The following is a 12,381-nucleotide window of genomic DNA, read 5'->3' as shown; positions in this document are numbered from 1 at the left end:
TTTTACACAAAAACACTTTATTAGATATTCAAAACGACAACATAGTTTTGTTTGTCTAGACAGTTACTTCTATTTGATTGGTTGTTAGAACAATAGATCACATTCCAACGTAAAATTATCGATCGCACTTAGGTGTGTTTGACTTTTGAAAATATTTTGGAGTTGTCTCGCTTTCAATATAGAATTTGTCCACCGTCTATTCATATAAACCTTTTTGAAAAATGAATCGCCATAAAAAAAAAACATATATGCTGTATATAATTCTTTTAACTTTTAAAACATGTACATCTAGATGTATTTTATTTTTTTACTAATGTAGGAGGATAACTACTAACAACTCTGTATATAGCAAAATTCTCACCAACGAGGGATGTCTCAATGGTGACAGTATGTAAATATGTAATAAAAATTTTATTAATGATACAAAAAAAAGCGCTCGCTTAGCATGCGAGAGGTACCGGGATCGATGCCCGGGTCCTCCATTAATTTTTGAATGTCGCCAATACTCAATTTTTCGGTAGTCTTTCAGCATTGAAAATGAATAGAGTCTGATATGAACGAAATAAGGAAATTGTGTCGATTCGAGTGTATGTCCTGCCCTTACACATGTTACAAGAATCCTTCATTCATTGACATTCTCATGTTTATATTAATGTGATTAGTTCGACTCGTTCACCACATTCGGGATGTATTATAATATAATGAGTAAATGATCTGTCATAAAGGATTAATGATGCAGTGATAGTCAGATTTAGTTTATCTTTGCGTCTTTTTCAAAAATATGCTCATGAATGCTAAAAAGTAGACAAATTTGAAGGTTTGGAACGTGTTCAAAACTTAACTGGTCGTCTGATGACATGAACTGGAGATGCTACGGCATAAACAATATGACAGTTGGATTGGTTTCAAACCCTTACACAGGTATTATCCACTGTTACTATAGCGGTCAAATTGACAATTAAAGAATGAAAATCCAAATTAAGCCAAGTAAAAAATAATGTCCTCCCCGGCGGGGAATCGAACCCCGGTCTCCCGCGTGACAGGCGGGGATACTAACCACTATACTACCGAGGACTTATTAACGTCCATCATTTTTAGGTACTTAACGCTCACTGCTATCTTGTTAATATATTGAACGCATCCGCAAAATTCATAGTATTGATTGCTGTAGGCGATATATGTTAAGCGCAACCGATCCGTCATTCTACTTACTTGTTTTCTCTGCTACTCTTGCTAATTGAAATATCTTAATGAATTATCGCCCCTCCTTCCCCTAATATACGTTTTAGATTCAATTGATGGCGCTTTTTTGTTTTTATTACTAAATGTACAATACATCCAAATACGTATAAATCATCAATTTAACCATTTGTATACAGACCCCGTGATAGCTCAGTTGGTAGAGCGGGAGACTGTAGTGGAATAAGAAAATCTGACATCTCTAGGTCGGTGGTTCGACTCCGCCTCACGGGATATTTTTTGGTCCCATTTCACTCTCAAATATTACCATTGTTCAAGGAATTTTAGCGAATGCACATTAGCGGCTTGTTATGCATGTACCACGTTTCAACCTTATTCATTTTGTTTTAACGACCGACCGCCAAAGCAGTTGTAGGCATATCACGTAATTGTGCTAAATATAAATAAATCTTCATTATGTACAAATGTACGTAGCTCTCGAGACTACTTTGAACTGTAGTTAGAACCGATAAAGTGACTGAATGACATCTGTACGCATAAAGGCGTTATTTAATGACATATTACCCAAGAGGGGGACTAGCTCACATGGTAGAGCGCTCGCTTAGCATGCGAGAGGTACCGGGATCGATGAGGACTTCCGGTTAGTGTTCTGAAGTGTATACACGTCTTTTTGAAAGTAGGATATATTTGATTCTGTTATCAAGGTTATGCTCGGAACTCCAAGCAGTGAAATGTTTATAATTTTCGGACCTTGTTTGCAGTAAGTAATTTCTTCTATTTTAAAGAGAATAACTGTTTTGAAATATCTATTTTGACGGCTAAATTGTGTATCGAACCTGATCAGAGGCTCCGTTGGTTTATTTTGTTTCATATATGAAAACATTGACTGTGCGTTATGGATAGATTACCCAAGTTTCTTATAAAGGCGCTAGAATGTGCATGTGAGGAGTATGGAATAATAACATATAGTTTCCATGGTGATAATGACAAAACAAGAATTTCGGTTATGTTCTCTAATACTGATACAAATAAGCAGGTAAAACGTAAATCAGAATCGGCAAGAAAGAGAGATAATAAACGTTTGAAAGAATTTAATTTCATTCAAAGTAACACAGACGTGTTGAACGTTGATGATAATGAAAGTATTGTAATTGATAATATTAACATTGAAGCTTGTACCGTGGATAAATGCGAGGAAAGTACAATGATTACAGACATTCCCCTTATGGGAGCCTCTTCATTCACACATAGTATTCCAATTCAACACGTGGATAAAAATATAGAACGATGTACATTTAATGATGTTGATATACCCGTAAAACAGGTTATTAATAGCGAAAGGAATTTACCTGTAGGAGAGACAAAAGAGTGTAAAGAAAAACGTAAACAAATAGTGAAACGTAAACATAGTAAAGAAATTGAAATAAAAGAACAAAATAGTGATGTTTGTAATAAAGATATTATAGAATCGAAACATGAAGAATTCGGGAAAATTGTTTGTAAAAGAAGTCTTACAAGTGGTGATGTTTTGATCGGAAAGATCATTAATAAGAACCTTATAGTTACATGTAATGTAAATAGAAAATCTGTTGAAGCGGTTGATAACCGGGATGCAAGATATGAACATTATTTGCGATTACTTTTTAAGCAGTATGATGACATAACAGAGACGGATTTTTATTCGGACAAAGCGAAGGAAGCTATTCAATTGATGATAAACTATGTGAAATGTAATAAATTGTCGACATTATAATGAAGTTATTTATAAGTCTTTTGTGTGATAGGTTTGCATGAAAGTATGTATAATTCTGTGAGTGATTCAATTTAGTTATATTATTTTGCGGTATATAAGTACTTAGTTGCAAGCTAATTTTTTTTTTGTGTTTATTTAGAAAAAAAACTTTGACTTCGTTGAATGTGTTTTCAGGAATGGAATCCATCCGCAAACGCTACAAATGAACATTGTTGAATATTTGAATAGACAGTTAAAAATAATTGTTTAATACAAGGTATCTATATACATATACGCTGTTATTGATATAATGAAGTAAGTTTAGGATTTGTGTGATTGTTATTGGTTGTAAAAAGAAAGAATGCTGTAGAATGGTAGTATAGGGACTCTATGTTTTCTGTGATAATATGTAAAATTTGTTGTAAATAATAGAATTGAGGTTTAATAAATATAAAGATAAAAAAAAAAAAAAAGAGCGCTCGCTTAGCATGCGAGAGGTACCGGGATCGATGCCCGGGTCCTCCATTAATTTTTGAATGTCGCCAATACTCAATTTTTCGGTAGTCTTTGTGCATTGAAAATGAATAGAGTCTGATATGAACGAAATAAGGAAATTGTGTCGATTCGAGTGTATGTCCTGCCCTTACACATGTTACAAGAATCCTTCATTCATTGACACTCTCATGTTTATTTTAATGTGATTAGTTCGACTCGTTCACCACATTCGGGATGTATTATAATAATGAGTAAATAATCTGTCATAAAGGATTAATGATGCAGTACTAGTGATAGTCAGGTTTAGTTTATCTTTGCGTCTTTTTTCAAAAATATGTTCATGAATGCTAAAAAGTAGACACATTTAAAGGTTGGGAACGTGTTCAAAACTTAACTGGTCTTCTGATGACATGAACTGGAGATGCTACGGCATAAACAATATGACAGTTGGATTGGTTTCAAACCCTTACACAGGTATTATCCACTGTTACTATAGCGGTCAAATTGACAATTAAAGAATGAAAATCCAAATTAAGCCAAGTAAAAAATAATGTCCTCCCCGGCGGGGAATCGAACCCCGGTCTCCCGCGTGACAGGCGGGGATACTAACCACTATACTACCGAGGACTTATTAACGTCCATCATTTTTAGGTACTTAACGCTCACTGCTATCTTGTTAATATATTGAACGCATCCGCAAAATTCATAGTATTGATTGCTGTAGGCGATATATGCTAAGCGCAACCGATCCGTCATTCTACTTACTTGTTTTCTCTGCTACTCTTGCTAATTGAAATATCTTAATGAATTATCGCCCCTCCTTCCCCTAATATACGTTTTAGATTCAATTGATGGCGCTTTTTTGTTTTTATTACTAAATGTACAATACATCCAAATACGTATAAATCATCAATTTAACCATTTGTATACAGACCCCGTGATAGCTCAGTTGGTAGAGCGGGAGACTGTAGTGGAATAAGAAAATCTGACATCTCTAGGTCGGTGGTTCGACTCCGCCTCACGGGATATTTTTTGGTCCCATTTCACTCTCAAATATTACCATTGTTCAAGGAATTTTAGCGAATGCACATTAGCGGCTTGTTATGCATGTACCACGTTTCAACCTTATTCATTTTGTTTTAACGACCGACCGCCAAAGCAGTTGTAGGCATATCACGTAATTGTGCTAAATATAAATAAATCTTCATTATGTACAAATGTACGTAGCTCTCGAGACTACTTTGAACTGTAGTTAGAACCGATAAAGTGACTGAATGACATCTGTACGCATAAAGGCGTTATTTAATGACATATTACCCAAGAGGGGGACTAGCTCACATGGTAGAGCGCTCGCTTAGCATGCGAGAGGTACCGGGATCGATGCCCGGGTCCTCCATTAATTTTTGAATGTCGCCAATACTCAATTTTTCGGTAGTCTTTGTGCATTGAAAATGAATAGAGTCTGATATGAACGAAATAAGGAAATTGTGTCGATTCGAGTGTATGTCCTGCCCGTACACATGTTACAAGAATCCTTCATTCATTGACACTCTCATGTTTATTTTAATGTGATTAGTTCGACTCGTTCACCACATTCGGGATGTATTATAATAATGAGTAAATAATCTGTCATAAAGGATTAATGATGCAGTACTAGTGATAGTCAGGTTTAGTTTATCTTTGCGTCTTTTTTCAAAAATATGTTCATGAATGCTAAAAAGTAGACACATTTAAAGGTTGGGAACGTGTTCAAAACTTAACTGGTCTTCTGATGACATGAACTGGAGATGCTACGGCATAAACAATATGACAGTTGGATTGGTTTCAAACCCTTACACAGGTATTATCCACTGTTACTATATATAGCGGTCAAATTGACAATTAAAGAATGAAAATCCAAATTAAGCCAAGTAAAAAATAATGTCCTCCCCGGCGGGGAATCGAACCCCGGTCTCCCGCGTGACAGGCGGGGATACTAACCACTATACTACCGAGGACTTATTAACGTCCATCATTTTTAGGTACTTAACGCTCACTGCTATCTTGTTAATATATTGAACGCATCCGCAAAATTCATAGTATTGATTGCTGTAGGCGATATATGTTAAGCGCAACCGATCCGTCATTCTACTTACTTGTTTTCTCTGCTACTCTTGCTAATTGAAATATCTTAATGAATTATCGCCCCTCCTTCCCCTAATATACGTTTTAGATTCAATTGATGGCGCTTTTTTGTTTTTATTACTAAATGTACAATACATCCAAATACGTATAAATCATCAATTTAACCATTTGTATACAGACCCCGTGATAGCTCAGTTGGTAGAGCGGGAGACTGTAGTGGAATAAGAAAATCTGACATCTCTAGGTCGGTGGTTCGACTCCGCCTCACGGGATATTTTTTGGTCCCATTTCACTCTCAAATATTACCATTGTTCAAGGAATTTTAGCGAATGCACATTAGCGGCTTGTTATGCATGTACCACGTTTCAACCTTATTCATTTTGTTTTAACGACCGACCGCCAAAGCAGTTGTAGGCATATCACGTAATTGTGCTAAATATAAATAAATCTTCATTATGTACAAATGTACGTAGCTCTCGAGACTACTTTGAACTGTAGTTAGAACCGATAAAGTGACTGAATGACATCTGTACGCATAAAGGCGTTATTTAATGACATATTACCCAAGAGGGGGACTAGCTCACATGGTAGAGCGCTCGCTTAGCATGCGAGAGGTACCGGGATCGATGAGGACTTCCGGTTAGTGTTCTGAAGTGTATACACGTCTTTTTGAAAGTAGGATATATTTGATTCTGTTATCAAGGTTATGCTCGGAACTCCAAGCAGTGAAATGTTTATAATTTTCGGACCTTGTTTGCAGTAAGTAATTTCTTCTATTTTAAAGAGAATAACTGTTTTGAAATATCTATTTTGACGGCTAAATTGTGTATCGAACCTGATCAGAGGCTCCGTTGGTTTATTTTGTTTCATATATGAAAACATTGACTGTGCGTTATGGATAGATTACCCAAGTTTCTTATAAAGGCGCTAGAATGTGCATGTGAGGAGTATGGAATAATAACATATAGTTTCCATGGTGATAATGACAAAACAAGAATTTCGGTTATGTTCTCTAATACTGATACAAATAAGCAGGTAAAACGTAAATCAGAATCGGCAAGAAAGAGAGATAATAAACGTTTGAAAGAATTTAATTTCATTCAAAGTAACACAGACGTGTTGAACGTTGATGATAATGAAAGTATTGTAATTGATAATATTAACATTGAAGCTTGTACCGTGGATAAATGCGAGGAAAGTACAATGATTACAGACATTCCCCTTATGGGAGCCTCTTCATTCACACATAGTATTCCAATTCAACACGTGGATAAAAATATAGAACGATGTACATTTAATGATGTTGATATACCCGTAAAACAGGTTATTAATAGCGAAAGGAATTTACCTGTAGGAGAGACAAAAGAGTGTAAAGAAAAACGTAAACAAATAGTGAAACGTAAACATAGTAAAGAAATTGAAATAAAAGAACAAAATAGTGATGTTTGTAATAAAGATATTATAGAATCGAAACATGAAGAATTCGGGAAAATTGTTTGTAAAAGAAGTCTTACAAGTGGTGATGTTTTGATCGGAAAGATCATTAATAAGAACCTTATAGTTACATGTAATGTAAATAGAAAATCTGTTGAAGCGGTTGATAACCGGGATGCAAGATATGAACATTATTTGCGATTACTTTTTAAGCAGTATGATGACATAACGGTGGTTCGACTCCGCCTCACGGGATATTTTTTGGTCCCATTTCACTCTCAAATATTACCATTGTTCAAGGAATTTTAGCGAATGCACATTAGCGGCTTGTTATGCATGTACCACGTTTCAACCTTATTCATTTTGTTTTAACGACCGACCGCCAAAGCAGTTGTAGGCATATCACGTAATTGTGCTAAATATAAATAAATCTTCATTATGTACAAATGTACGTAGCTCTCGAGACTACTTTGAACTGTAGTTAGAACCGATAAAGTGACTGAATGACATCTGTACGCATAAAGGCGTTATTTAATGACATATTACCCAAGAGGGGGACTAGCTCACATGGTAGAGCGCTCGCTTAGCATGCGAGAGGTACCGGGATCGATGCCCGGGTCCTCCATTAATTTTTGAATGTCGCCAATACTCAATTTTTCGGTAGTCTTTGTGCATTGAAAATGAATAGAGTCTGATATGAACGAAATAAGGAAATTGTGTCGATTCGAGTGTATGTCCTGCCCGTACACATGTTACAAGAATCCTTCATTCATTGACACTCTCATGTTTATTTTAATGTGATTAGTTCGACTCGTTCACCACATTCGGGATGTATTATAATAATGAGTAAATAATCTGTCATAAAGGATTAATGATGCAGTACTAGTGATAGTCAGGTTTAGTTTATCTTTGCGTCTTTTTTCAAAAATATGTTCATGAATGCTAAAAAGTAGACACATTTAAAGGTTGGGAACGTGTTCAAAACTTAACTGGTCTTCTGATGACATGAACTGGAGATGCTACGGCATAAACAATATGACAGTTGGATTGGTTTCAAACCCTTACACAGGTATTATCCACTGTTACTATATATAGCGGTCAAATTGACAATTAAAGAATGAAAATCCAAATTAAGCCAAGTAAAAAATAATGTCCTCCCCGGCGGGGAATCGAACCCCGGTCTCCCGCGTGACAGGCGGGGATACTAACCACTATACTACCGAGGACTTATTAACGTCCATCATTTTTAGGTACTTAACGCTCACTGCTATCTTGTTAATATATTGAACGCATCCGCAAAATTCATAGTATTGATTGCTGTAGGCGATATATGTTAAGCGCAACCGATCCGTCATTCTACTTACTTGTTTTCTCTGCTACTCTTGCTAATTGAAATATCTTAATGAATTATCGCCCCTCCTTCCCCTAATATACGTTTTAGATTCAATTGATGGCGCTTTTTTGTTTTTATTACTAAATGTACAATACATCCAAATACGTATAAATCATCAATTTAACCATTTGTATACAGACCCCGTGATAGCTCAGTTGGTAGAGCGGGAGACTGTAGTGGAATAAGAAAATCTGACATCTCTAGGTCGGTGGTTCGACTCCGCCTCACGGGATATTTTTTGGTCCCATTTCACTCTCAAATATTACCATTGTTCAAGGAATTTTAGCGAATGCACATTAGCGGCTTGTTATGCATGTACCACGTTTCAACCTTATTCATTTTGTTTTAACGACCGACCGCCAAAGCAGTTGTAGGCATATCACGTAATTGTGCTAAATATAAATAAATCTTCATTATGTACAAATGTACGTAGCTCTCGAGACTACTTTGAACTGTAGTTAGAACCGATAAAGTGACTGAATGACATCTGTACGCATAAAGGCGTTATTTAATGACATATTACCCAAGAGGGGGACTAGCTCACATGGTAGAGCGCTCGCTTAGCATGCGAGAGGTACCGGGATCGATGAGGACTTCCGGTTAGTGTTCTGAAGTGTATACACGTCTTTTTGAAAGTAGGATATATTTGATTCTGTTATCAAGGTTATGCTCGGAACTCCAAGCAGTGAAATGTTTATAATTTTCGGACCTTGTTTGCAGTAAGTAATTTCTTCTATTTTAAAGAGAATAACTGTTTTGAAATATCTATTTTGACGGCTAAATTGTGTATCGAACCTGATCAGAGGCTCCGTTGGTTTATTTTGTTTCATATATGAAAACATTGACTGTGCGTTATGGATAGATTACCCAAGTTTCTTATAAAGGCGCTAGAATGTGCATGTGAGGAGTATGGAATAATAACATATAGTTTCCATGGTGATAATGACAAAACAAGAATTTCGGTTATGTTCTCTAATACTGATACAAATAAGCAGGTAAAACGTAAATCAGAATCGGCAAGAAAGAGAGATAATAAACGTTTGAAAGAATTTAATTTCATTCAAAGTAACACAGACGTGTTGAACGTTGATGATAATGAAAGTATTGTAATTGATAATATTAACATTGAAGCTTGTACCGTGGATAAATGCGAGGAAAGTACAATGATTACAGACATTCCCCTTATGGGAGCCTCTTCATTCACACATAGTATTCCAATTCAACACGTGGATAAAAATATAGAACGATGTACATTTAATGATGTTGATATACCCGTAAAACAGGTTATTAATAGCGAAAGGAATTTACCTGTAGGAGAGACAAAAGAGTGTAAAGAAAAACGTAAACAAATAGTGAAACGTAAACATAGTAAAGAAATTGAAATAAAAGAACAAAATAGTGATGTTTGTAATAAAGATATTATAGAATCGAAACATGAAGAATTCGGGAAAATTGTTTGTAAAAGAAGTCTTACAAGTGGTGATGTTTTGATCGGAAAGATCATTAATAAGAACCTTATAGTTACATGTAATGTAAATAGAAAATCTGTTGAAGCGGTTGATAACCGGGATGCAAGATATGAACATTATTTGCGATTACTTTTTAAGCAGTATGATGACATAACAGAGACGGATTTTTATTCGGACAAAGCGAAGGAAGCTATTCAATTGATGATAAACTATGTGAAATGTAATAAATTGTCGACATTATAATGAAGTTATTTATAAGTCTTTTGTGTGATAGGTTTGCATGAAAGTATGTATAATTCTGTGAGTGATTCAATTTAGTTATATTATTTTGCGGTATATAAGTACTTAGTTGCAAGCTAATTTTTTTTTTGTGTTTATTTAGAAAAAAAACTTTGACTTCGTTGAATGTGTTTTCAGGAATGGAATCCATCCGCAAACGCTACAAATGAACATTGTTGAATATTTGAATAGACAGTTAAAAATAATTGTTTAATACAAGGTATCTATATACATATACGCTGTTATTGATATAATGAAGTAAGTTTAGGATTTGTGTGATTGTTATTGGTTGTAAAAAGAAAGAATGCTGTAGAATGGTAGTATAGGGACTCTATGTTTTCTGTGATAATATGTAAAATTTGTTGTAAATAATAGAATTGAGGTTTAATAAATATAAAGATAAAAAAAAAAAAAAAGAGCGCTCGCTTAGCATGCGAGAGGTACCGGGATCGATGCCCGGGTCCTCCATTAATTTTTGAATGTCGCCAATACTCAATTTTTCGGTAGTCTTTGTGCATTGAAAATGAACGAAATAAGGAAATTGTGTCGATTCGAGTGTATGTCCTGCCCTTACACATGTTACAAGAATCCTTCATTCATTGACACTCTCATGTTTATTTTAATGTGATTAGTTCGACTCGTTCACCACATTCGGGATGTATTATAATAATGAGTAAATAATCTGTCATAAAGGATTAATGATGCAGTACTAGTGATAGTCAGGTTTAGTTTATCTTTGCGTCTTTTTTCAAAAATATGTTCATGAATGCTAAAAAGTAGACACATTTAAAGGTTGGGAACGTGTTCAAAACTTAACTGGTCTTCTGATGACATGAACTGGAGATGCTACGGCATAAACAATATGACAGTTGGATTGGTTTCAAACCCTTACACAGGTATTATCCACTGTTACTATAGCGGTCAAATTGACAATTAAAGAATGAAAATCCAAATTAAGCCAAGTAAAAAATAATGTCCTCCCCGGCGGGGAATCGAACCCCGGTCTCCCGCGTGACAGGCGGGGATACTAACCACTATACTACCGAGGACTTATTAACGTCCATCATTTTTAGGTACTTAACGCTCACTGCTATCTTGTTAATATATTGAACGCATCCGCAAAATTCATAGTATTGATTGCTGTAGGCGATATATGTTAAGCGCAACCGATCCGTCATTCTACTTACTTGTTTTCTCTGCTACTCTTGCTAATTGAAATATCTTAATGAATTATCGCCCCTCCTTCCCCTAATATACGTTTTAGATTCAATTGATGGCGCTTTTTTGTTTTTATTACTAAATGTACAATACATCCAAATACGTATAAATCATCAATTTAACCATTTGTATACAGACCCCGTGATAGCTCAGTTGGTAGAGCGGGAGACTGTAGTGGAATAAGAAAATCTGACATCTCTAGGTCGGTGGTTCGACTCCGCCTCACGGGATATTTTTTGGTCCCATTTCACTCTCAAATATTACCATTGTTCAAGGAATTTTAGCGAATGCACATTAGCGGCTTGTTATGCATGTACCACGTTTCAACCTTATTCATTTTGTTTTAACGACCGACCGCCAAAGCAGTTGTAGGCATATCACGTAATTGTGCTAAATATAAATAAATCTTCATTATGTACAAATGTACGTAGCTCTCGAGACTACTTTGAACTGTAGTTAGAACCGATAAAGTGACTGAATGACATCTGTACGCATAAAGGCGTTATTTAATGACATATTACCCAAGAGGGGGACTAGCTCACATGGTAGAGCGCTCGCTTAGCATGCGAGAGGTACCGGGATCGATGCCCGGGTCCTCCATTAATTTTTGAATGTCGCCAATACTCAATTTTTCGGTAGTCTTTGTGCATTGAAAATGAATAGAGTCTGATATGAACGAAATAAGGAAATTGTGTCGATTCGAGTGTATGTCCTGCCCTTACACATGTTACAAGAATCCTTCATTCATTGACACTTTCATGTTTATTTTAATGTGATTAGTTCGACTCGTTCACCACATTCGGGATGTATTATAATAATGAGTAAATAATCTGTCATAAAGGATTAATGATGCAGTACTAGTGATAGTCAGGTTTAGTTTATCTTTGCGTCTTTTTTCAAAAATATGTTCATGAATGCTAAAAAGTAGACACATTTAAAGGTTGGGAACGTGTTCAAAACTTAACTGGTCTTCTGATGACATGAACTGGAGATGCTACGGCATAAACAATATGACAGTTGGATTGGTTTCAAACCCT

The 12,381-nt window shown here is 35.5% G+C and overlaps 13 non-coding genes across 13 annotated transcripts; 8 read left to right on the top strand and 5 right to left on the bottom strand.

Moving 5' to 3' along the window:
- Positions 1-1,002: 1,002 nt before the first annotated feature.
- Trnad-guc (transfer RNA aspartic acid (anticodon GUC)) lies at positions 1,003-1,074 on the bottom strand. The gene has a single exon. It is a non-coding gene; the product is annotated as a tRNA-Asp (tRNA).
- Positions 1,075-1,381: 307 nt separating this feature from the next.
- On the top strand, positions 1,382-1,473 carry Trnay-gua (transfer RNA tyrosine (anticodon GUA)). Its single transcript is given in 2 exon segments — positions 1,382-1,418; positions 1,438-1,473. It is a non-coding gene; the product is annotated as a tRNA-Tyr (tRNA).
- A 2,509-nt stretch (positions 1,474-3,982) lies between these two features.
- On the bottom strand, positions 3,983-4,054 carry Trnad-guc (transfer RNA aspartic acid (anticodon GUC)). Its single transcript has one exon. It is a non-coding gene; the product is annotated as a tRNA-Asp (tRNA).
- Positions 4,055-4,361: 307 nt separating this feature from the next.
- On the top strand, positions 4,362-4,453 carry Trnay-gua (transfer RNA tyrosine (anticodon GUA)). Its single transcript is given in 2 exon segments — positions 4,362-4,398; positions 4,418-4,453. It is a non-coding gene; the product is annotated as a tRNA-Tyr (tRNA).
- A 297-nt stretch (positions 4,454-4,750) lies between these two features.
- Trnaa-agc (transfer RNA alanine (anticodon AGC)) lies at positions 4,751-4,823 on the top strand. The gene has a single exon. It is a non-coding gene; the product is annotated as a tRNA-Ala (tRNA).
- Positions 4,824-5,352: 529 nt separating this feature from the next.
- Positions 5,353-5,424, bottom strand: Trnad-guc (transfer RNA aspartic acid (anticodon GUC)). The gene has a single exon. It is a non-coding gene; the product is annotated as a tRNA-Asp (tRNA).
- Positions 5,425-5,731: 307 nt separating this feature from the next.
- On the top strand, positions 5,732-5,823 carry Trnay-gua (transfer RNA tyrosine (anticodon GUA)). Its single transcript is given in 2 exon segments — positions 5,732-5,768; positions 5,788-5,823. It is a non-coding gene; the product is annotated as a tRNA-Tyr (tRNA).
- A 1,714-nt stretch (positions 5,824-7,537) lies between these two features.
- On the top strand, positions 7,538-7,610 carry Trnaa-agc (transfer RNA alanine (anticodon AGC)). The gene has a single exon. It is a non-coding gene; the product is annotated as a tRNA-Ala (tRNA).
- Positions 7,611-8,139: 529 nt separating this feature from the next.
- On the bottom strand, positions 8,140-8,211 carry Trnad-guc (transfer RNA aspartic acid (anticodon GUC)). The gene has a single exon. It is a non-coding gene; the product is annotated as a tRNA-Asp (tRNA).
- A 307-nt stretch (positions 8,212-8,518) lies between these two features.
- Trnay-gua (transfer RNA tyrosine (anticodon GUA)) lies at positions 8,519-8,610 on the top strand. The gene is given in 2 exon segments: positions 8,519-8,555; positions 8,575-8,610. It is a non-coding gene; the product is annotated as a tRNA-Tyr (tRNA).
- A 2,493-nt stretch (positions 8,611-11,103) lies between these two features.
- On the bottom strand, positions 11,104-11,175 carry Trnad-guc (transfer RNA aspartic acid (anticodon GUC)). Its single transcript has one exon. It is a non-coding gene; the product is annotated as a tRNA-Asp (tRNA).
- Positions 11,176-11,482: 307 nt separating this feature from the next.
- On the top strand, positions 11,483-11,574 carry Trnay-gua (transfer RNA tyrosine (anticodon GUA)). The gene is given in 2 exon segments: positions 11,483-11,519; positions 11,539-11,574. It is a non-coding gene; the product is annotated as a tRNA-Tyr (tRNA).
- A 297-nt stretch (positions 11,575-11,871) lies between these two features.
- On the top strand, positions 11,872-11,944 carry Trnaa-agc (transfer RNA alanine (anticodon AGC)). Its single transcript has one exon. It is a non-coding gene; the product is annotated as a tRNA-Ala (tRNA).
- The last annotated feature ends 437 nt before the right edge of the window (positions 11,945-12,381 follow it).

This window comes from Mytilus edulis, chromosome 11 (assembly GCF_963676685.1).
Source record: "Mytilus edulis chromosome 11, xbMytEdul2.2, whole genome shotgun sequence".
In the NCBI taxonomy this organism is placed as follows: domain Eukaryota; kingdom Metazoa; phylum Mollusca; class Bivalvia; order Mytilida; family Mytilidae; genus Mytilus; species Mytilus edulis.
Note: the sequence above shows the minus strand (reverse complement) of the source record. Positions and strands in the feature narration are given on the sequence as shown.